General features: G+C 42.9%; 1 protein-coding gene across 1 annotated transcript in view; it reads right to left on the reverse strand.

Moving 5' to 3' along the window:
* Nucleotides 1-23,062, reverse strand: part of cntn5 (contactin 5) — a 737,853-nt gene extending 714,791 nt beyond the window's left edge. Inside the window, exon 1 of the mRNA XM_055910389.1 lies at nt 22,426-23,062. The gene's annotated coding sequence lies outside the window, so the exon portion shown is untranslated. The remainder of the gene's footprint in view (nt 1-22,425) is intronic.
* Between the last annotated feature and the right edge of the window lie 365 nt (nt 23,063-23,427).

Raw genomic sequence — 23,427 nt, forward strand, 5'->3', positions numbered from 1 at the left:
CACTACACTCCATGAACTACTGGGTAAACACTACACTCCATGAACTACTGTGACAACACTACACTACATTAACTACTGGGACAACACTACACTCCATGAACTACCGGGTCAACACTAAACTCCATGACCTACTGGGTCAACACTACACTCCATGAACTACCGGGTCAACACTACACCATGAACTATCGGGTCAACATGAACTACCGGGTCAACACTACCCTCCATGAACTACTGGGTCACCACTACACTCCATGAACTATCGGGTCAACATGAACTACCGGGTCAACACTACACTCCATGAACTATCGGGTCAAAATGAACTACTGGGTCAACACTACACTCCATGAACTATTGGGTCAAAATGAACTACTGGGTCAACACTACACTCCATGAACTATCGGGTCAAAATGAACTACTGGGTCAGCACTACACTCCATGAACTACTGGGTCAACACTACACTCCATGAACTACTGGGTCAACACTACACTCCATGAACTACTGGGTCAACACTACACTCCATGAACTACTGGGTCAACACTACACTCCATGAACTACCGGGTCAACACTACCCTCCATGAACTACTGGGTCAACACTACACTCCATGAACTACTGGGTCAACACTACACTCCATGAACTACTGGGTCAACACTACACTCCATGGACTACCGGGTCAACACTACCCTCCATGAACTACCGGGTCAACACTACACTCCATGAACTACTGGGTCTACACTACACTCCATGAACTACCGGGTCAACATGAACTACCGGGTCAACACTACACTCCATGAACTACTGGGTCAACACTACACTCCATGAACTACTGGGTCAACACTACACTCCATGAACTACTGGGTCAACACTACACTCCATGAACTACCGGGTCAACACTACCCTCCATGAACTACTGGGTTAACACTACACTCCATGAACTACTGGGTCAACACTACACTCCATGAACTACTGGGTCAACACTACACTCCATGGACTACCGGGTCAACACTACCCTCCATGAACTACCGGGTCAACACTACACTCCATGAACTACTGGGTCTACACTACACTCCATGAACTACCGGGTCAACATGAACTACCGGGTCAACACTACACTCCATGAACTACTGGGTCAACACTACACTCCATGAACTACTGGGTCAACACTACACTCCATGAACTACCGGGTCAACACTACACTCCATGAACTACCGGGTCAACACTACACTCCATGACCTACTGGGTCAACACTACACTCCATGAACTACTGGGTCAACACTACACTCCATGAACTACCGGGTCAACATGAACTACCGGGTCAACACTACACTCCATGAACTACTGGGTCAACACTACACTCCATGAACTACCGGGTCAACACTACACTCCATGAACTACCGGGTCAACACTACACTCCATGAACTACCGGGTCAACACTACACTCCATGAACTACCGGGTCAACACTACACTCCATGAACTACTGGGTCAACACTACACTCCATGAACTACCGGGTCAACATGAACTACCGGGTCAACACTACACTCCATGAACTACTGGGTCAACACTACACTCCATGAACTACCGGGTCAACACTACACTCCATGAACTACCGGGTCAACACTACACTCCATGAACTACCGGGTCAACACTACACTCCATGAACTACCGGGTCAACACTACACTCCATGAACTACTGGGTCAACACTATACTAACTTTAAGTCCTTCCTGCAACTCTTTATGGATTCTACCAACAAAACGGTTGGTTATCTGTTTAAGGATGTAATGGAATTTAAACACCGTTTGGAATTTACGCAGCCGGAGGTGAAGGAACTAAAGGGAGTGAATGTCACCTGCCAGACCTCATTCAAAACCATGTCTGAGGATTTCACAATTTTCCAAACAACACTTGACAAGCACTCTTCCAAAGGAGACTACCTCGAAAACCAATTGAGGCACAGTAACATTTTAATAGATGGAATTGAGGACGTAAAGACGTAAACTTGGCATGACACAGAAGTCAAGGTCAAGAAACTCCTGGCAGATCAACTCAAACTGGACCTCATCGAGATGGAGAGGGCCTTTAGGAATGGCACTTTCTTCCCAGATGGACGCCAAAGATCTATAGTGGTGAAATTGCCCTGATGGATGGCCAGATCTATAGTGGTGAAACTGCCCTGGTGGACAGCCAGATCTATAGTGGTGAAACTGCCCTGATGGACGGCCACATCTATAGTGGTGAAACTGCCCTGATGGACAGCCAGATCTATAGTGGTGAAACTGCCCTGATGGACGTCCAGAACTATAGTGGTGAAACTGCCCTGATGGACGGGCCAGATCTATAGTGGTGAAACTGCCCTGGTGGACGGCCAGATCTATAGTGGGGAAACTGCCCTGATGGACAGCCAGATCTATAGTGGTGAAACTGCCCTGATGGACGGCCCAGATCTATAGTGGTGAAACTGCCCTGATGGACGGCCAGATCTATAGTGGTGAAACTGCCCTTATAGACAGCCCAGATCTATAGTGGTGAAACTGCCCTGATGGACGGCCCAGATCTATAGTGCTCAAGTTCAAAGACGAGGACATTCTCAGGAGAACCAAGTGCCTGAAGGGAACGAACATCTTCAACAATGACGACTTCTCTGAACAGGTACTCCTCAAAAGAAAGGAACTGCTGACACGACTAATTGAAGAAGTATGATCAGCTGGTCGTTCACCGCCCTCTCGTAGGTTGATGCCAAGTAACTCCGCTATAGTCAACTGATTTGACACACACACACACACACACACACACACACACACACACACACACACACACACACACACACACACACACACACACACACACACACACACACACACACACACACACACATATTTACATGTGTTTCACCTAACCTCATGACTAAAAACACACATTTCTCTAAATGCCAGATCCCTCTGAAGTGTTCAGTGGTGTTATGTGGACTGTGTCAATGTGGCGTTCCTGTGGCGTTCTGCATTAGCATCGAATAGCCCCCGTGATATGCAACTTTTCAGGGAAGTTAGAAACCAATATACACAGGCAGTTAGAAAAGCCAAGGCTAGCTTTTTCAAGCAGAAATTTGCTTCCTGCAACACACACTCAAAAAAGTTCTGGGACACTGTAAAGTCCATGGAGAATAAGAACACCTCCTCCCAGCTGCCCACTGCACTGAGGATAGGAAACTCTGTCACCACCGATAAATCCACTATAATTGAGAATTTCAATAAGCATTTTTCTACGGCTGGCCATGTTTTCCACCTGGCTACCCCTACCCCGCAACAGCACACTACCCCCCACAGCAACTTGTCCAAGCCTTCCCATTGTCTCCTTCTCCCAAATGCAATCAGCGGATGTTTTGAAAAAGGGTCAAAATATGGAACCCTACAAATCAGCCGGGCTGGACAATCTGGAAACTTTCTTTCTAAAATTATCTGCCGAAATTGTTGCAACCCCTATTAGTAGCCTGTTCAACCTCTCTTTCGTGTCATCTGAGATTCCCAAAGATTGGAAAGCAGCTGCGGTCATCCCCCTCTTCAAAGGGGGGGACACTGTTGACCCAACCTGTTACAGACCTATATCTATCCTACCTGCCTTTCTAAGGTCTTCAAAGGGGGAGACACTCTAGACCCAAACTGCTACAGACCTATATCTATCCTACCCTGCCTTTCTAAGGTCTTCAAAGGGGGAGACACTCTAGACCCAAACTGCTACAGACCTATATCTATCCTACCCTGCCTTTCTAAGGTCTTCAAAGGGGGAGACACTCTAGACCCAAACTGTTACAGACCTATATCTATCCTACCCTGCCTTTCTAAAGTCTTCGAAAGCCAAGTCAACAAACAGATCACCGACCATTTCCAATCCCACAGTAGCTTCTCCGCTATGAAATCTGGTTTCAGAGCTGGTCATGGGTGCACCTCAGACACGCTCAAGGTCCTAAACGATATCATAACCGCCATCGATAAGAGACTTTACTGTGCAGCCGTCTTCATTGACCTGGCCAAGGCTTTCGACTCTGTCAATCACCACATCCTCATCGGCAGACTCGATAGCCTTGGTTTCTCAAATGATTGCCTCGCCTGGTTCACCAACTACTTCTCTGATAGAGTTCAGTGTGTCAAATCAGAGGGCCTGTTGTCCGGGCCTCTGGCAGTCTCTATGGGGGTGCCATAGGGTTCAATTCTTGGGCCGACTCTCTTCTCTGTATACATCAATGATGTCGCTCTTGCTGCTGGTGAGTCTCTGATCCACCTCTATGCAGACGACACCATTCTGTATACTTCTGGCCCTTCTTTGGACACTGTGTTAACAACCCTCCAGAAGAGCTTCAATGCAATACTACCCAACACTGCGACGTGTACGCTCTCGTTGGCTGGCCCTCGCTTCATACTCGTCGCCAAACCCACTGGCTACAGGTCATCTACAAGACCCTGCTAGGTAAAGTCCCCCCTTATCTCAGCTCGCTGGTCACCATAGCAGCACCCACCTGTAGCACGAGTTCCAGCAGGTATATCTCTCTGGTCATCCCCAAAACCAATTCTTCCTTTGGCCGCCTCTCCTTCCAGTTCTCTGCTGCCAATGACTGGAACGAACTACAAAAATCTCTGAAACTGGAAACACTTATCTCCCTCACTAGCTTTAAGAACCAGCTGTCAGAGCAGCTCACAGATTACTGCACCTGTACATAGCCCGTCTATAATTTAGCCCAAACAATTACCTCTTCCCCTACTGTATTTATTTATTTATTTTGCACCCCATTATTTCTATTTCTACTTTGCACATTCTTCCACTGCAAACCAACCATTCCAGTGTTTTACTTGCTATATTGTATTTACTTTGGCACCATGGCCTTTTTTTTGTCTTTACCTCCCTTATCTCACCTCATTTGCTCACATCGTATATAGACTTATTTTTTCTACTGTATTGATTGACTGTATGTTTGTTTTACTCCATGTGTAACTCTGTGTTGTTGTATGTGTCGAACTGCTTTGCTTTATCTTGGCCAGGTCGCAATTGTAAATGAGAACGTGTGCCTACCTGGTTAAATAAAGGTGAAATAAATAAATTTAAAAAAAGGTGGGGTACTCATCCCTGACTCCTCTAGTAAACTGTACGTTTGTTTATGTGTAACTCTGTGTTGTTGTTTGTGTCGAACTGCTTTGCTTTATCTTGGCCAGGTCGCAATTGTAAATGAGAACTTGTTCTCAACTAGCCTACCTGGTTAAATAATGGTGAATAAATACCTGCCTACCTGGTTAAATAAAGGTGGGAAAAAGGAGAAAAAAGGTGCATTCCATAGGAAGTGAACTAACACAATGTTGTAATAATAATATAATATAATATAATATAATATAATGTAATGTAATATAATATAATATAATATAATATAATATAATGTAATATAATATAATATAATGTAATATAATATAATGTAATGTAATGTAATGTAATGTAATATAATATAATATAATATAATATAATGTAATATAATATAATATAATGTAATATAATATAATATAATGTAATGTAATGTAATGTAATGTAATGTAATGTAATATAATATAATATAATATAATATAATGTAATATAATATAATGTAATGTAATATAATATAATATAATATAATATAATGTAATATAATATAATATAATATAATGTAATATAATATAATGTAATGTAATATAATGTAATGTAATGTAATATAATATAATATAATATAATATAATGTAATATAATATAATATAATGTAATATAATATAATGTAATGTAATATAATATAATATAATATAATATAATATAATATAATGTAATATAATATGATATGTAATGTAATATAATATAATATAATATGTAATAAAATATATAATGTAATATAATATAATATAATATAATATAATGTAATATAATATAATATAATGTAATATAATATAATATAATGTAATATAATATAATATAATATAATGTAATATAATATGATATGTAATGTAATATAATATAATATAATATGTAATAAAATATATAATGTAATATAATATAATATAATATAATATAATGTAATATAATATAATATAATGTAATATAATATGATATGTAATGTAATATAATATAATATAATATGTAATAAAATATATAATGTAATATAATGTAATGTAATATAATGTAATATAATATAATGTAATGTAATATAATGTAATATAATATAATATAATATAATATAATGTAATATAATATAATATAATGTAATATAATATAATGTAATGTAATATAATATAATATAATATAATATAATATAATATAATGTAATATAATATAATATAATGTAATATAATATAATATAATGTAATGTAATGTAATGTAATGTAATGTAATATAATATAATGTAATATAATATAATATAATGTAATGTAATGTAATATAATATAATATAATATAATATAATGTAATATAATATAATATAATGTAATATAATATAATGTAATGTAATATAATATAATATAATATAATATAATGTAATATAATATAATATAATGTAATATAATATAATATAATATAATGTATGGTTGTATTGGACATGTGGCACTTCTATATTTCTGTCTATTCTCTGGATGAGTCCTCCTGTGTATCTCTCTTAGTTAGGCAAGATATCAACCCTGATAACATGGTCTTTAACCCGTTAGATATTAATGAAGCCAAGGATATCAACCCTGATAACATGACCTTTAACCTGTTAGATATTAATGAAGCCAACAATAAATATAATGATTGTGTTTATCGAGATTCAAATTTCCTGAAAATGTAAGTCTATCATTTGTGATTACTATAATGTTAAGCAATTTAACAACCTGTACGGCAGTTGATATAATAACAAGACAACCTTATTTTCTACCTTTCAGTTGAACGTTCTTCCTAAAAATCACGACCACCTTGTTCAATATCTGTCTTCTCTCAGTCATGAATGTTAAATTGTTGCCCTTTCAGAAACCTGGTTGACTGAAGAGAAAATCATGCTTTAACATGTCTCGTTATAATGCTGTTCACCACTGGAGAACATCAAGAGTGGGAGGACGAGGGTCCATTTTTGTTCATAAACGTTTTCAATTCTTTGTAAGAGAGGACCTCGCACTTACATCTGATAACACTGATGTTGAATCTTTTTTCATACAAATTCCCTCCTGTTCGTTTCTTGGTGGTAAAAAAAGTGGTAATTGGATGCATCTATCGGCCACCCGACTATGACATTGGTAGTTTCATTGATATCCTTGGCATCAACATTGAATTTGATTAATAATTAAGATAAAATGTGTTTTTTATTGGGTGATTAGAACAAACGTATTTAAAGTTTGTTGTAACATCTGACTTTCTGAATACTTTATACTCCAGCTATCCCCTCATCTAACCCGTTCATCTGTCACCCTTATTCACCATATTTGACCAATTTTTTGAATCATGTGGCTAATACAGGTATACTGTATACTGACATTTCTAATCACTTTCCAATGTTTCCACTTCTCTTTGCCAGCTGGAAATGAGCAGATGGGGATGATTAGTAGCATTAAGGGTATTATATATAAATATATATATATATATTATATAATATTTAACAAAAGTAATTATGAACACTTTAAGATGTTGATTGATGATATTTCATGGGGACATTTGTTGCTTACCAGACTTCCCTCACATCTTTCAATTGTGTTTTTCACCACTGCTTTCCCTTAATTAAATCCTGTAAGAGCAGCAGATGGGTTCTAGAAACCTTGGTTTTACAACCGGTCTCCAAAAAAATCCTCAGTTAAAAACAACACATTTTCTCACAAATCCCTCTCCCCTGAATTCTGCAATTACAAAAAGTATAGCGTGGAAATTTATCAATCAACTGTTGAATAAGAAAACGGTATCTAATGTTGGAATCGGCTAAACTTTGATCACTGAGATAGTAAATGAATGATAGGAAATGAAAGAGACTGGGTTATGTCAGAAGTTAATGGTTCTCAGAAGAAAACCCAATGGACATCTGTGGATTAGATGAAAGAGGGGTTGAGTTCAGCATTTTCACTTTTGGATGAATTGGTGCCCATAGTGAACTCCCTCCTACTCTCTCCCAGATGATAATATATGCATATTATTATTTCTATTGGATAGCAAACACTCTGAAGTTTCTAAAACTGTTTGAATTATGTCTGTGAGTATAACAGAACTCATATGGTAGGCAAACTTCCAAACAGGAAGTGAGAATTCTGAGAAGGGTCGATGTGAAAGTCGTTGATGTGAAAAGTCATCGCCTATTCAATTCCCTGTAATATATGGATCTGTTTGCACTTCCTACGCCTTCCACTTATTCGACTTGTAATATAACTTTTTGAAGTTTTCATCCGACGTTTGCCTGCATCTGCGCGAGTGTTTGGACACGTGTACTACACATGCTAGCTAAAGTTGCTAATTGGACATAAGTAATGGACATTATCGAACAAAACAACGATTTATTGTGGAAATAGGATTCCTGGCACTGCATTCTGATGAACATAATCAAAGGTAAGGGAATATTTATGATGAAATTTCGTATTTCTGTTGACTCCAACATGGTGGAGAAATTTTGTTAAATCTGAGCGCTGTCTCAGATTATTGCATGGTGTGCTTTTTATGTAAAGTTTTTAGCAAAAAACAGCGGTTGCATTAAGAACCAGTGTATCTTTAATTATATGTAAAACATGTATCTTTCATCAAAGTTTATGATGAGTATTTCTGTTATTTGACGTGGCTCTCTGTAATTACTCTGGATATTTTGGAGGCATTTCTGAACATGGCGCCAATGTAAACCAAGAATTGTGGATTTAAATATGCACATTATCGAACAAAACATAAATGTATTGTGTAACATGATGTCCTATGAGTGTCATCTGATGAAGATTATCAAAGGTTAGTGATTCATTTTATCTCTATTTCTGCTTTTGTGTGACAAACTTTGGCTCGGAAAAATGGCTGTGTGTTTTTTGGATTTGGTGGTGATCTAACATAATCATATGTTGTGTTTTCACTGTAAAATATTTAAAAAATCGGACACGATGGGTAGATGTTTATCTTTCATTTGCTGTATTGGACTTGTTAATGTGTGAAAGTTAAATTTTTTGAATTTCACGCGCTGCCTTTTTCAGCGGAATTTTTGGGGGGGGGGGGGGTCCGCTAGCGGAACGTGTGTCCTAGAAAGGTTAAGGCAGTAATCAAGGTTTGTTATCCTCTTTATTAGCTTCCTGTTAAACCATAAACTGTAAGGATTGGAGAGAAGAAGGAGTGTTTTAAGTAGGATGTATATAACTGTGATATGAGAAATGTTTTGCTGTCTGAATACAGCTGTACAGAACCTTTGAGAAAAATGTAACTTGGTTAGAGCCTCTCTAGTGTCTGTGAGTTATTTACTCTGAAAAAATAAAAACCTAACACTACAAATATTCCATCGCAATGTATTGTTGGAAATAAGACCTATAGTGATCCTGATGTTATTTCATGTGAATTTAATAACTTTCTTAGTGAACGTGGGTTCCTCTCTGTCAAAGAAAATAGAGAAAACTGGTGGAGATCCCTTGGATTACATTAAGGGACATTTCTATTCTCTGCTTCACCTGGAATGCTATTCTCTGACGACAGCTTTGCACACTCTTGGCATTCTCTCAACCGGCTTCACCTGGAATGCTTTTCCAACAGTCTTGAAGGATTTCCCACATATGCTGAGCACTTGTTGGCTGCTGTTCCTTCACTTTGTGGTCCAACTCAAACCAAAACCATCTCAATTGGGTTGAGGGCGGGTGATTGTGGAGGCCAGGTCATTTGATGCAGCACCTCATCACTAATTCTCTGAATGGTTCCAGATAAACAACTTGTCTTTAAATGTTAAAACATCCAACTTTATTGTATTCACTAGTAAGAATAAGAAATATTGTTCAAAAAAAGAGCCATGAACTCAAATGGTGGGAATGAAATGGGACAAGTCACATCCACTAGATTCCTCTGAGTTGTGATTGATGAAAAGTTATCCTGGAAAGATCATATTCAATTTGTCTGCAGCAAAGTGATGAAATCTGTTGGTATCATCAGAATGATTTGTAGTATTGTCTGGGCCAGTGCATATGCCTCCTACCTACGCAATGTACTCATTATACAAAATAAATGTGCAAGACTAGCCACCTCCTCTAATTACCTGGCTCCATCTGCACCTTTGTTTGAGAAACTCAATATCTTGTCTATGTACGACATTAGTGTACACCAATAATGCATGTCACGCTCGTGGAATTGAGCGGACCAAGGCGCAGCGTGAGTTGAGTTCCACATATTTTAATACTAAGTGAAACTACAAAAACAACAAACATACAACGAACGTGAAGTACAGAGCGCACGAGGCACTTACTGAAACAATATCAGACAAAGCAGGTGGGAACAATGAACAACTTAAGTATTATCCCCAATTAGAGACAGCGATAAACAGCTGCCTCTAATTGGGAACCATACTAATACACCAACATAGAAATCCCCCCTAGTCACGCCCTGACCTAAAACACCATAGAGAACCCCGAGGGCTCTCTATGGTCAGGGCGTGACAATGCACTTTCATCTACAAATACTCATACCTCACAGACAGTTTACCTAAACCCTTCAATGGATTCTTCCAGATCCCAGACAGTTTACCTAAACCCTTCAATGGATTCTTCCAGATCCCAGTTTACCTAAACCCCTCAATGGATTCTTGCAGATCCCAGACAGTTTACCTAAACCCCTCAATGGATTCTTGCAGATCCCAGACAGTTTACCTAAACCCTTCAATAGATTCTTCCACGTTAATTATGAAATCCATCTATATAACAAAAGACACTGTGGTAACCTTCACCCTCCCCACTGCCGCACCTCACATTGTCAATTCTCTATCTGATAGAGGTACCATACTCTGGAATTCTTATCTTCATAATGCCAAAACATCATCATCCCTCAATAACTTCAAGTGAAGACTGGGGGTCAGCCTGATGAACCAAACTACTCAGTAATCTCCTCCATGAAGACTGGGGGTCAGCCTGATGAACCAAACTACTCAGTAATCTCCTCCATGAAGACTGGGGGTCAGCCTGATGAACCAAACTACTCAGTAATCTCCTCCATGTAGACTGGAGGTCAGCCTGATGAACCAAACTACTCAGTAATCTCCATGAAGATGGGGGTCAGCCCGATGAACCAAACTACTCAGTAATCTCCTCCATGAAGACTGGGGGTCAGCCTGATGAACCAAACTACTCATTAAATCTCCTCCACAAATAATTAGGTTTTGTTATCTGTTTAAACAAACCTTTGGTATTTTTGTACTATGTATGTTGTTTTTTTGTGGTGTGGTTTTCATATAAGCCCTTGGGCTTCCAACACACCTGCACACTGTTTTTTTTCTAATTTGTTTTCATCTGTATTGTTGTCTATTACTGTTTTCTTTGGTGAAAATAAATGTATTAATAAAAAAACGACATTATTACGATGAATATGCTGAGGCCAAATTATTGTTTGTGGGTGATCAACGCTAGGTGATCCTCAAGACATGCTGGTAACTTACAACAACATGTGAACTGGAGACGCTCTCTCTTCGTTCTCCCATTATCTCCCTGAGGCCCCCATTATCTCCCTGAGGTCCCCATTATCTCCCTGAGGTCCCCATTATCTCCCTGAGGTCCCCATTATCTCCCTGAGGTCCCCATTATCTCCCTGAGGTCCCATTATCTCCCTGAGGTCCCCATTATCTCCCTGAGGTCCCCACTATCTCCCTGAGGTCCCCACTATCTCCTTGAGGTCCCCATTATCTCCCTGAGGTCCCCACTATCTCCCTGAGGTCCCCATTATCTCCCTGAGGTCCCCACTATCTCCCTGAGGTCCCCACTATCTCCCTGAGGTCCCCATTATCTCCCTGAGGTCCCCACTATCTCCCTGAGGTCCCCATTATCTCCCTGAGGCCCCCACTATCTCCCTGAGGTCCCCATTATCTCCCTGAGGTCCCCATTATCTCCCTGAGGTCCCATTATCTCCCTTTGGTCCCATTATCTCCCCGAGGTCCCATTATCTCCCTTTGGTCCCATTATCTCCCTGGGGTTCCATTATCTCCCTGAGGTCCCATTATCTCCCTGTGGTCCCATTATCTCCCTGAGGTCCCATTATCTCCCTGAGGTCCCCATTATCTCCCTGAGGTCCCCATTATCTCCCTGAGGTCCCATTATCTCCCTTTGGTCCCGTTATCTCCCGGGGGTCCCCATTATCTCCCTGAGGTCCCCACTATCTCCCTGGGGTCCCATTATCTCCCTGAGGTCCCATTATCTCCCCGGGGTCCCATTATCTCCCTTTGGTCCCATTATCTCCCTGAGGTCCCCATTATCTCCCTGAGGTCCCCATTATCTCCCTGAGGTCCCCATTATCTCCCTGAGGTCCCCATTATCTCCCTGAGGTCCCCATTTTCTCCCTGAGGTCCCACTATCTCCCTGAGGTCCCATTATCTCCCTTTGGTCCCGTTATCTCCCTGAGGTCCCCATTATCTCCCTGAGGTCCCCACTATCTCCCCGAGGTCCCCATTATCTCCCTTTGGTCCCATTATCTCCCTGGGGTCCCCATTATCTCCCTGAGGTCCCATTATCTCCCCGAGGTCCCACTATCTCCCCGGGGCCCCACTATCTCCCTGAGGTCCCACTATCTCCCTGAGGTCCCATTATCTCCCTGAGGTCCCATTATCTCCCTGAGGTCCCATTATCTCCCCGAGGTCCCATTATCTCCCTGAGGTCCCCATTATCTCCCTGAGGTCCCCATTATCTCCCTGGGGTCCCCATTATCTCCCTGGGGTCCCCATTATCTCCCTGAGGTCCCCATTATCTCCCTGAGGTCCCCACTATCTCCCTGTGGTCCCCATTATCTCCCTGAGGTCCCCATTATCTCCCTTTGGTCCCATTATCTCCCTTTGGTCCCATTATCTCCCTGAGGTCCCCATTATCTCCCTGAGGTCCCACTATCTCCCTGAGGTCCCACTATCTCCCTGAGGTCCCACTATCTCCCTGAGGTCCCACTATCTCCCTGAGGTCCCACTATCTCCCCGAGGTCCCACTATCTCCCTGAGGCCCCACTATCTCCCTGGGGCCCCACTATCTCCCTGAGGTCCCATTATCTCCCTTTGGTCCCATTATCTCCCTGAGGTCCCCATTATATCCCTGAGGTCCCCATTATCTCCCTGGGGTCCCATTATCTCCCCGGGGTCCCATTATCTCACGGAGGTCCCATTATCTCCCTTTGGTCCCATTATCTCCCTTTGGTCCCATTATCTCCCTGGGGTCCCATTATCTCCCTGAGGTCCCATTATCTCCCTGAGGTCCCATTATCTCCCTGGGGTCCCATTATCTCCCTGAGGTCCCCATTATATCCCTGAGGTCCCCATTATCTCCCAGAGGTCCCCATTATCTCCCTGAGGTCCCACTATCTCCCTGAGGCCCCACTATCTCCCTGAGGTCCCATTATCTCCCTGAGGTCCCCATTATCTCACGGAGGTCCCATTATCTCCCTTTGGTCCCATTATCTCCCTTTGGTCCCATTATCTCCCTGAGGTCCCATTATCTCCCTGAGGTCCCATTATCTCACGGAGGTCCCATTATCTCCCTGGGGTCCCATTATCTCCCTTTGGTCCCATTATCTCCCTGAGGTCCCATTATCTCCCTGGGGTCCCATTATCTCCCTGAGGCCCCACTATCTCCCTGAGGTCCCATTATCTCCCTGAGGTCCCCATTATCTCCCTGAGGTCCCCACTATCTCCCTGAGGTCCCCATTATCTCCCTGAGGTCCCCACTATCTCCCTGTGGTCCCCATTATCTCCCTTTGGTCCCATTATCTCCCTTTGGTCCCATTATCTCCCTGAGGTCCCCATTATCTCCCTGAGGTCCCACTATCTCCCTGAGGTCCCACTATCTCCCTGAGGTCCCATTATCTCCCTGAGGTCCCCATTATCTCCCTGAGGTCCCCACTATCTCCCTGTGGTCCCCATTATCTCCCTCAGGTCCCCATTATCTCCCTGAGGTCCCCATTATCTCCCTGAGGTCCCCATTATCTCCCTGAGGTCCCATTATCTCCCTGAGGTCCCCATTATCTCCCTGAGGTCCCCACTATCTCCCTGTGGTCCCCATTATCTCCCTCAGGTCCCCATTATCTCCCTGAGGTCCCCATTATCTCCCTGAGGTCCCCATTATCTCCCTCAGGTCCCCATTATCTCCCTTTGGTCCCATTATCTCCCTTTGGTCCCATTATCTCCCTGAGGTCCCCATTATCTCCCTGAGGTCCCACTATCTCCCTGAGGTCCCACTATCTCCCTGAGGTCCCATTATCTCCCTGAGGTCCCCATTATCTCCCTGAGGTCCCCACTATCTCCCTGTGGTCCCCATTATCTCCCTCAGGTCCCCATTATCTCCCTGAGGTCCCCATTATCTCCCTGAGGTCCCCATTATCTCCCTGAGGTCCCCACTATCTCCCTTTGGTCCCATTATCTCCCTTTGGTCCCATTATCTCCCTGAGGTTCCACTATCTCCCTGAGGTCCCACTATCTCCCTGAGGTCCCATTATCTCCCCGAGGTCCCATTATCTCCCTGAGGTCCCCATTATATCCCTGAGGTCCCCATTATCTCCCTGAGGTCCCCATTATCTCCCTGAGGTCCCACTATCTCCCCGAGGTCCCACTATCTCCCTGAGGCCCCACTATCTCCCTGAGGCCCCACTATCTCCCTGAGGCCCCGCTATCTCCCTGAGGTCCCACTATCTCCCTTTGGCCCCATTATCTCCCTGGGGTCCCCATTATCTCCCTGAGGTCCCATTATCTCCCCGAGGTCCCATTATCTCACGGAGGTCCCATTATCTCCCTTTGGTCCCATTATCTCCCTTTGGTCCCATTATCTCCCTGAGGTCCCATTATCTCCCTGAGGTCCCATTATCTCCCTGGGGTCCCATTATCTCCCTTTGGTCCCATTATCTCCCTGAGGTCCCCATTATATCCCTGAGGTCCCCATTATCTCCCAGAGGTCCCCATTATCTCCCGGAGGTCCCCATTATCTCCCTGAGGTCCCACTATCTCCCTGAGGTCCCACTATCTCCCTGAGGTCCCATTATCTCCCTGAGGTCCCCATTATCTCCCTGAGGTCCCCACTATCTCCCTGTGGTCCCCATTATCTCCCTCAGGTCCCCATTATCTCCCTGAGGTCCCCATTATCTCCCTGAGGTCCCCATTATCTCCCTGAGGTCCCCACTATCTCCCTGAGGTCCCCATTATCTCCCTGAGGTCCCCATTATCTCCCTTTGGTCCCATTATCTCCCTTTGGTCCCATTATCTCCCTGAGGTCCCACTATCTCCCTGAGGTCCCACTATCTCCCTGGGGTCCCACTATCTCCCTGAGGTCCCACTATCTCCCTGAGGTCCCACTATCTCCCTGAGGTCCCACTATCTCCCTGAGGTCCCACTATCTCCCTGGGGCCCCACTATCTCCCTGAGGTCCCACTATCTCCCTGAGGTCCCACTATCTCCCTGAGGTCCCACTATCTCACTGAGGTCCCATTATCTCCCTGAGGCCCCCATTATCTCACTGAGGTCCCACTATCTCCCGGAGGTCCCCATTATCTTCACAATGTCCCATTATCTCCCCGATGTACCATTATCTCCCAGAGGTCCCCATTATGTTCCTGATGTCCCATTATCTCTCTGAGGTCCCATTATCTCCCTGAGGTCCCATTATCTCCCTGAGGTCCCATTATCCCATCTCAGTGAGACACTGTTACACACAAACACACCAGCATGCACACACACACACACACACACACACACACACACACACACACACACACACACACACACACACACACACACACACACACACACACACACCCATTTGTGCCAATGTGAGGACACTGTTTTGCTCCACCATCCCAAGGTGTAGGCTTCACTGCTTAGTCTCTTTCAATTAGGTATGAACCCAAGCCTGTTGGCCCAAGTCAATATCCCCTTTTGTTAAGAGAAAGAGTTTATCCCTCTAGTGGTGCGGGGGCTGTGCTTTGGCAAAGTGGGTGGGGTTATATCCTTCTTGTTTGGCCCTGTCCGGGGGTATCATCGGATGGGGCCACAGTGTCTCCTGACCCCTCCTGTGTCAGCCTCCAGTATTTATGCTGCAGTAGTTTATGTGTCGGGGGGCTAGGGTCAGTTGGTTATACCTGGAGTACTTCTTCTGTCTTATCCAGTGTCCTGTGTGAATTTAAGTATGCTCTCTCTAATTCTCTCCTTCTCTCTTTCTTTCTCTCTCTCAGAGAACCTGAGCCCTAGGACCATACGTCAGGACTACCGGGCATGATGACTCCTTGCTGTCCCCAGTCCACCTGGCCTTGCTGCTGTTCCAGTTTCAACTGTTCTGCCTGTGGTTATGGAACCCCTACCTGTCCCAGACCGGCTGTTTTCAACTCTTAATGATCGGTGAAAAGCCAACTGACATTTATTCAGTTGGCTTTTTATTGGCCTTTCTAGGGAGTTTTTCCTAGCCACCATGCTTCTACACCTGCATTGCTTGCTGTTTGGGATTTTAGGCTGGGTTTCTGTACAGCACTTCGAGATATTAGCTGATGTACGAAGGGCTATATAAAATAAACTTGATTTGATTTGATTTTTCAGGTGAGGCAGTATCGTATAAAAACGCTCTCATGAATCCATGTCAAATTGTAAATGAGTTGACCTTGAAGATAATTTCATATTGATAACAGAAAAACAATGATACCACAACCGTAATTCTGTTGAGTTGTCTTAATACCACATTAAAGGAACTGCATCTCACTCATACTGCAGAACACTCAACGGGCTATCTCACAGGCAGTGTTCAATTAGTTAGTTTGGGAGAGTGAAACACTGAGTGATTACAAGGTAAATGGCCTACTAGGGTAGACTTGTGTGTGAAAGTCTCATTTATACTGAACAAAAATAGGAACGCAACAATTTTACTGAATTAAAGTTCATATAAGGAAATCAGTCAATTGAAATAAATTCATTAGGCCCTAATCTATGGATTTCACATGACTGAGCAAGGGCCACTGGGGAGCCAGGCCCAGCCACTGGGGAGCCAGGCCCAGCCAATCAGAATGAGTTTAAACGCACAAACAAAGCGTTATTAAAGACAGAAAGCTCAGTTTCATCAGTCCAGGTGGCTGGGCTCAGACGATCCTGCAGGTGAAGAAGCCGGAAGTGGTCCTGTGCTGGCGTGGATACATGTGGTCTGCGGTTGTGAGGCTTACTGCCAAATTCTCTTAAACGACATTGGAGGCGGCTTATGGTAGAGAAACATTACATTCATTTAATGGGGGCCTGATAAAATCTGATTTCTTTTCTACCAAATTTTGTTTCTCTGATTTATTTATCCTGCTTTTAGATTATTTTTGTTTTTCACTCTCTAAATTACAAGTGTTCATAGAGAAACAACTAAATTGGATGTTTTGAGTCGATGTCAATAATTAAATCACATCAGAAGACAATTATTTTATGGTCTGGAAGAATTACACATTTCGATGTTTGAGTGTAATTTCCCTTTAATTGTGCGTCTGGCCCTTTAATTGTGCATTTAGCCAGTGAGAAACGTGCCATATAATGTGCTGCTATGGCCGTCTACTGCTGCTGCTCATTTCGTGGCAAAGTTTACCAAAAACATGTAATAGATACAAATTATATACATTTATAACATACAGTTAACATTTAATTGAGAAGGTGTTGGGGAAAGTATTTCTGCCAAACCACAAGACGGTTATCACATCAACTGGACACGGAGTGTTAGACAAACACACCACACAGACAGACAAGGGCAATATTGCTGGAAACTAATTGGCAGATATTGTGTTAGGTTTGGCTTTTTAAGCCAACAGCGGCTAACCAGGTGTGGGATAATGCCAATGTTGTGTTGAGAAGATTGTGGTGTGGTGTGGTGTCTGATAATTGTGAAATTTGTTTATATGACAGTTTGCATGTATTTTCAGAATAGTTTGGTGAGCTACTCATAGGTGGGCTGTGAGCTCCTGGTAGCTGGCGTTCGACCTGTTGGGCACCCTCTGCTTCACACCATCGAGTCAATCACACTCAATTCTAAGACATTCTGAGCCATGCTACAGGTATCGACTTATCATTCCTCTAAACTCATTCCACTTTGGAGGGAAATCTACACCAAAAAAAGACTAGATCATATTTACACTTTCCTCAAATGTGAGTTTCACCACTGTAGTAATTCTCTGGACCCCAAAACACGTTTGATCTTCAACACTGGAGTAATTCTCTGGACCCCAAAACACGTTTGATCTTCAACACTGGAGTAATTCTCTGGACCCCAAAACACGTTTGATCTTCAACACTGCAGTAATTCTCTGGACCCCAAAACACGTTTGATCTTCAACACTGGAGTAATTCTCTGGACCCCAAAACATGTTTGATCTTCAACACTGCAGTAATTCTCTGGACCCAAAAACACGTTTGAAACCATAATTTAATGATAATATTTCCTAAAACACAAGGCAAGAAGAAAGTGGATTTAAATATTGGAAAGTAATTTGTTAACAGCATCTGCTGAGTAGGATGGATTTACTCCATAACAAATAAAAATACATGGAAATGATGGTGATACTCTATAGTCTCATAATAACCTATCCCGTCTCAGGGTAATGATGGTGATACTCTATAGTCTCATAATAACCTATCCCGTCTCAGGGAAATGATGGTGATAACCTCTATAGTCTCATAATAACCTATCCCGTCTCAGGGTAATGATGGTGATACTCTATAGTCTCATAATAACCTATCCCGTCTCAGGGTAATGATGGTGATACTCTATAGTCTCATAATAACCTATCCCGTCTCAGGGTAATGATGGTGATACTCTATAGTCTCATAATAACCTATCCCGTCTCAGGGAAATGATGGTGATACTCTATAGTCTCATAATAACCTATCCCGTCTCAGGGAAATGATGGTGATAACCTCTATAGTCTCATAATAACCTATCCCGTCTCAGGGAAATGATGGTGATGACCTCTATAGTCTCATAATAACCTATCCCGTCTCAGGGTAATGATGGTGATACTCTATAGTCTCATAATAACCTATCCCGTCTCAGGGAAATGATGGTGATGACCTCTATAGTCTCATAATAACCTATCCCGTCTCAGGGAAATGATGGTGATACTCTATAGTCTCATAATAACCTATCCCGTCTCAGGGAAATGATGGTGATGACCTCTATAGTCTCATAATAACCTATCCCGTCTCAGGGCGAGTCCCAATGTTAAATAAAGTTGAAATAAAATGTAAACATTTAAACAATTATAAATGGCACCCTATTCCCTAGGTCACAATTTACACAATTTACAAAGGTACTTTCAAAGGCTCATCAAATCCATTCAGTATTCAGACCACATGCACAACACGGACCCCTCAAAACACCTCTCCGTCTGAGAAATGTCTGGGAATCTAAGGAGGTTTTAATTGCAGAACGGTGAGCATCAAAATGATAATGAGCATCAAAATAATAATGGACATTAAGAAAATTATACGGATATATGAGTTGACAGAAACCTTCTAGCCTTATCAGCCCAACTTAGATGAAGGGGCGCAGGGCCAATGACAGGAGGGAGCTGAGAGCAGCAGGGTTAGAGCAAACCATCAAGAGGTGCCTGACACACAAGATACAGCATAGGGATTTGCTCAATGGCAGTGTCTGTTGTTTTGTAGCTAACTCTATCAAGTTACAGAAATCATTGACCATTTTAGACTCTTTGTTATGAAAATATGAGTGTCACCAGAAAAGCACCCCCAACACTATAACACCTACTCCTCCATGCTTTACGGTGGGAAATACACATGCAGAGATCATCCGTTCACCCACAACGCGTCTCACAAAGACACGGTGGTTGGAACCAAAAATCTCTTGGACTCATCAGACCAAAGGACAAATTTCCACCAGTCTAATGTCCATTGCCCATTTTTCTTGGCCCAACCAAGTCTCTTATTCTTATAGGTGTCCTTTAGTAGTGGTTTCTTTGCAGCAATTCGACCATGAAGGCCTGATTCACACAGTTCTCTCTTAACAGTTGATGTTGAGATGTGTCTGTTACTTGAACTCTGTGAAGCATTTATTTGGGCTGCAATTTCTGAGGCTGGTAACTCTAATGAACTTATCCTAACTCTGGGTCTTCCATTCCTGTGGCGGTCCTCATGAGAGACAGTTTCATCATAGCATTTGAAGGTTTTTGTGACTGCACTTGAAGAAACTTTCAAAGTTCTTTAAATGTTCCGTATTGACTGACCTACATGTCTTAAAGTAATGATGGACTGTCGTTTCTCTGCTTATTTGAGCTGTTCTACTGTGGACTTGGTATTTTACCAAATAGGGCTATCTTCTGAATACCACCTCTACCTTGTCACAACACAACTGATTGGCTCAAACACATTAAGAAGGAAAGAAATTCCACAAATGAACATTTAACAAGGCACACCTGTTAATTGAAATGCATTCCAGGTGACTACCTCATGAAGCTGGTTGAGAGAATGCCAAGAGTGTGCAAAGCTGCCATCATGGCAAAGGGGGGCTATTTGAAGAATCTCAAAAATAAAATATATTTTAATTCGTTTTTGGTTATTACATGATTCCATATGTGTTATTTCAGAGTTTCAATGTCTTCACTATTACTCTACCACGTAGAAAATAGTAAAATAACGAAAAACCCTGGAATGAGTAGGTGTTCTAAAACTTATGACCGGAAGTGTATTCCAGGGTTTTGTAAGCGTGTAGTCCAGGGTGTAGTCCAGGGTGTAGTCCAGGGTGTAGTCCAGGGTGTAGTCCAGGGTGTAGTCCAGGTTGTAGTCCAGGTTGTAGTCCAGGTTGTAGTTCAGGGTGTAGTCCAGGTTCTAGTCCAGGTTCTAGTCCAGGGTGTAGTCCAGGGTGTAGTCCAGGGTGTAGTCCAGGGTGTAGTCCAGGGTGTAGTCCAGGGTGTAGTCCAGGTTGCAGTCCATGTTCTAGTCCAGGGTGTAGTCCAGGTTCTAGTCCAGGTTCTAGTCCATGGTGTAGTCCATGTTCTAGTCCAGGTTGTAGTCCAGGTTCTAGTCCAGGTTGTAGTCCAGGTTCTAGTCCAGCTTCTAGTCCAGGTTGTAGTCCATGTTCTAGTCCAGGTTGTAGTCCAGGTTGTAGTCCAGGTTCTAGTCCAGGTTGTAGTCCAGGGTGTAGTCCAGGTTGTAGTCCAGGGTGTAGTCCAGGTTGTAGTCCAGGTTGTAGTCCAGGGTATAGTCCAGGGTGTAGTCCAGGGTGTAGTCCAGGATGTAGTCCAGGGTGTAGTCCAGGGTGTAGTCCAGGGTGTGTCACAAATAGAATATCAGCACCATGCTTCTCCGGGCTCAATTCTACATTCATCAAGTATTTCAATGCAACCTACACTACAGAGGGAAAAGTGAGCATTGTAATCCGCCTGCCCTGTAGGGAAATGGCCACTCTAAACTGGCTCTGACTGGAGGACCTAAGAGCAAGACATCCACTGAAGGGACTGAATCCAGCTTTCAGTGAATGGTCACACACACACACACACACACACACACGCACACGCACACGCGCACGCACACGCGCACGCACACGCACACGCGCACGCACACGCACACGCACGCTCACACGCACGCACACGCTCGCGCAAACACACATTCTCTCTCTCTCCCTCTCTCTGTGTAAATGCTGGAAGCAAGCAATGAATAACAAAAGCCAGGCAACTCTTTTGTGGCCAGTCTTACTACTGCTCAGCAATATTTGGGTTTTGGCTGTAAGAAATAAATATATTGCTATTACAGCAACTATAAATTGAGGCGAATCGGAAAGAATGGTGTTCATTATTGTTTTGGCCAAATACAAAAACAGAGAGAAGACAAAAGGCTCTAAGTAACTGATCTGAGAGAGGACTAAATGCACAATGTGAGTCTGTAGCATATCCACTTTCAATAAATACCTGCAGTGTAGTAGTAGCTGTCACACATTATATACCATTGTAACTAAATAGACCGCATGACGCAATATCTTGTCTTTTGTTGTAAAAACAGTGATTTTATATTCTTACTGTCTTATTTATAAGAGAAAAGCATTCTGTTATGTAAGACTTATATTTATTGAGATGAAGCATTAAGGAAATTCTTCTCATTTTGATGAGGCTACCTGAAGTCTTCAGCAGTTTGATGCAACGATTTCAGTAACTTGTCTCTCCCAGAGGAGCGTGTGCCTTGCCGTGAAACTCCCCGCTCCTATAACCCACAGCTGTAAACCCCACTCTCATCCTTCACAAAGCACCATAAAAACATTTCAAACAAGTCGCAATACTCACCGCCAAATGCACGGAACAGGCAGGGTTTTCCTTCGTAATATCACGTTGTTTTCACTCCGTCCAAGATAATGTAACCGTAAACAACCAGTCTCCGTCGCCCCCGAACAACCGAATGGCACAGAGGAGCTTGATTCCAAAACGGTCCTTTCTGTTCCCCAGTCTCTCTCTACACGATGAGACGACGACGTGAATTATACATCCTTGGCGCCCTCCGTTGTGTCTCGTGTCAATTTATCCGTTGTCCGTTGCTTTCTGTAGGACTTCACCTTTGCCTTCACTTCGGGAAACCTTTCCGCCCGTTACCGAACGGGTTCGGCTGTTGACTTCGAGCGTCTGACTGACTGTTTGGCTCAGCAGCTTCTGTTCTGCATAACGCGCAGCCCCGTTCTAGCGCTAGAAGGACTGAGTCCCCATCCCCTAATTCCATCCCACCTAGCAGCTTGTGTCTGTGAACTTCATGCAGGATAAATACACAGCCCTGAATGTGAAGGTCTCCTACCTCTACGGAGTAGCGTCGTTGAAGCGTACAATATGTTCGGAAGCTATTGTAGCCTAGTTGAGATACTAGCTAGTAGAATACATTGTGTACATTGTCCAGCAGTATGGATGTCATGTCAAGGGATATGTGGATTGATGCCTTAACAAATAGATTCCAAATAGATGACTGTCAAAGTGTAGGCCAGGCTACCGTGTCTCACCGGCGGTGTAGGAGATCGGTAGGCAGAATCATTTCCAATAATAGTAGGATCGATTTGGATATTGGTTGCGACTGCATTTATTTGCTCAAGACCAAAGAAAAAGGGGGGAAATATTTTACGAGAAAATACGCTCTGGCTCAGTGTCACTTTGCACTTAAATTGTTGCAAAAAAACATTGTCCCAAACTTGACTTTATTACTGTACACAGTGGCGGTTCTAGCTTGTATGGCTCCCTGGGCGACCCCCACCCCCTCGGCCAACAAAAAACCTGTAATTTTTATTCAGACATTTGGAACAACACAAA

The sequence above is a fragment of the Salvelinus fontinalis genome, unplaced genomic scaffold, assembly GCF_029448725.1.
Source record: "Salvelinus fontinalis isolate EN_2023a unplaced genomic scaffold, ASM2944872v1 scaffold_0006, whole genome shotgun sequence".
NCBI lineage: Eukaryota > Metazoa > Chordata > Actinopteri > Salmoniformes > Salmonidae > Salvelinus > Salvelinus fontinalis.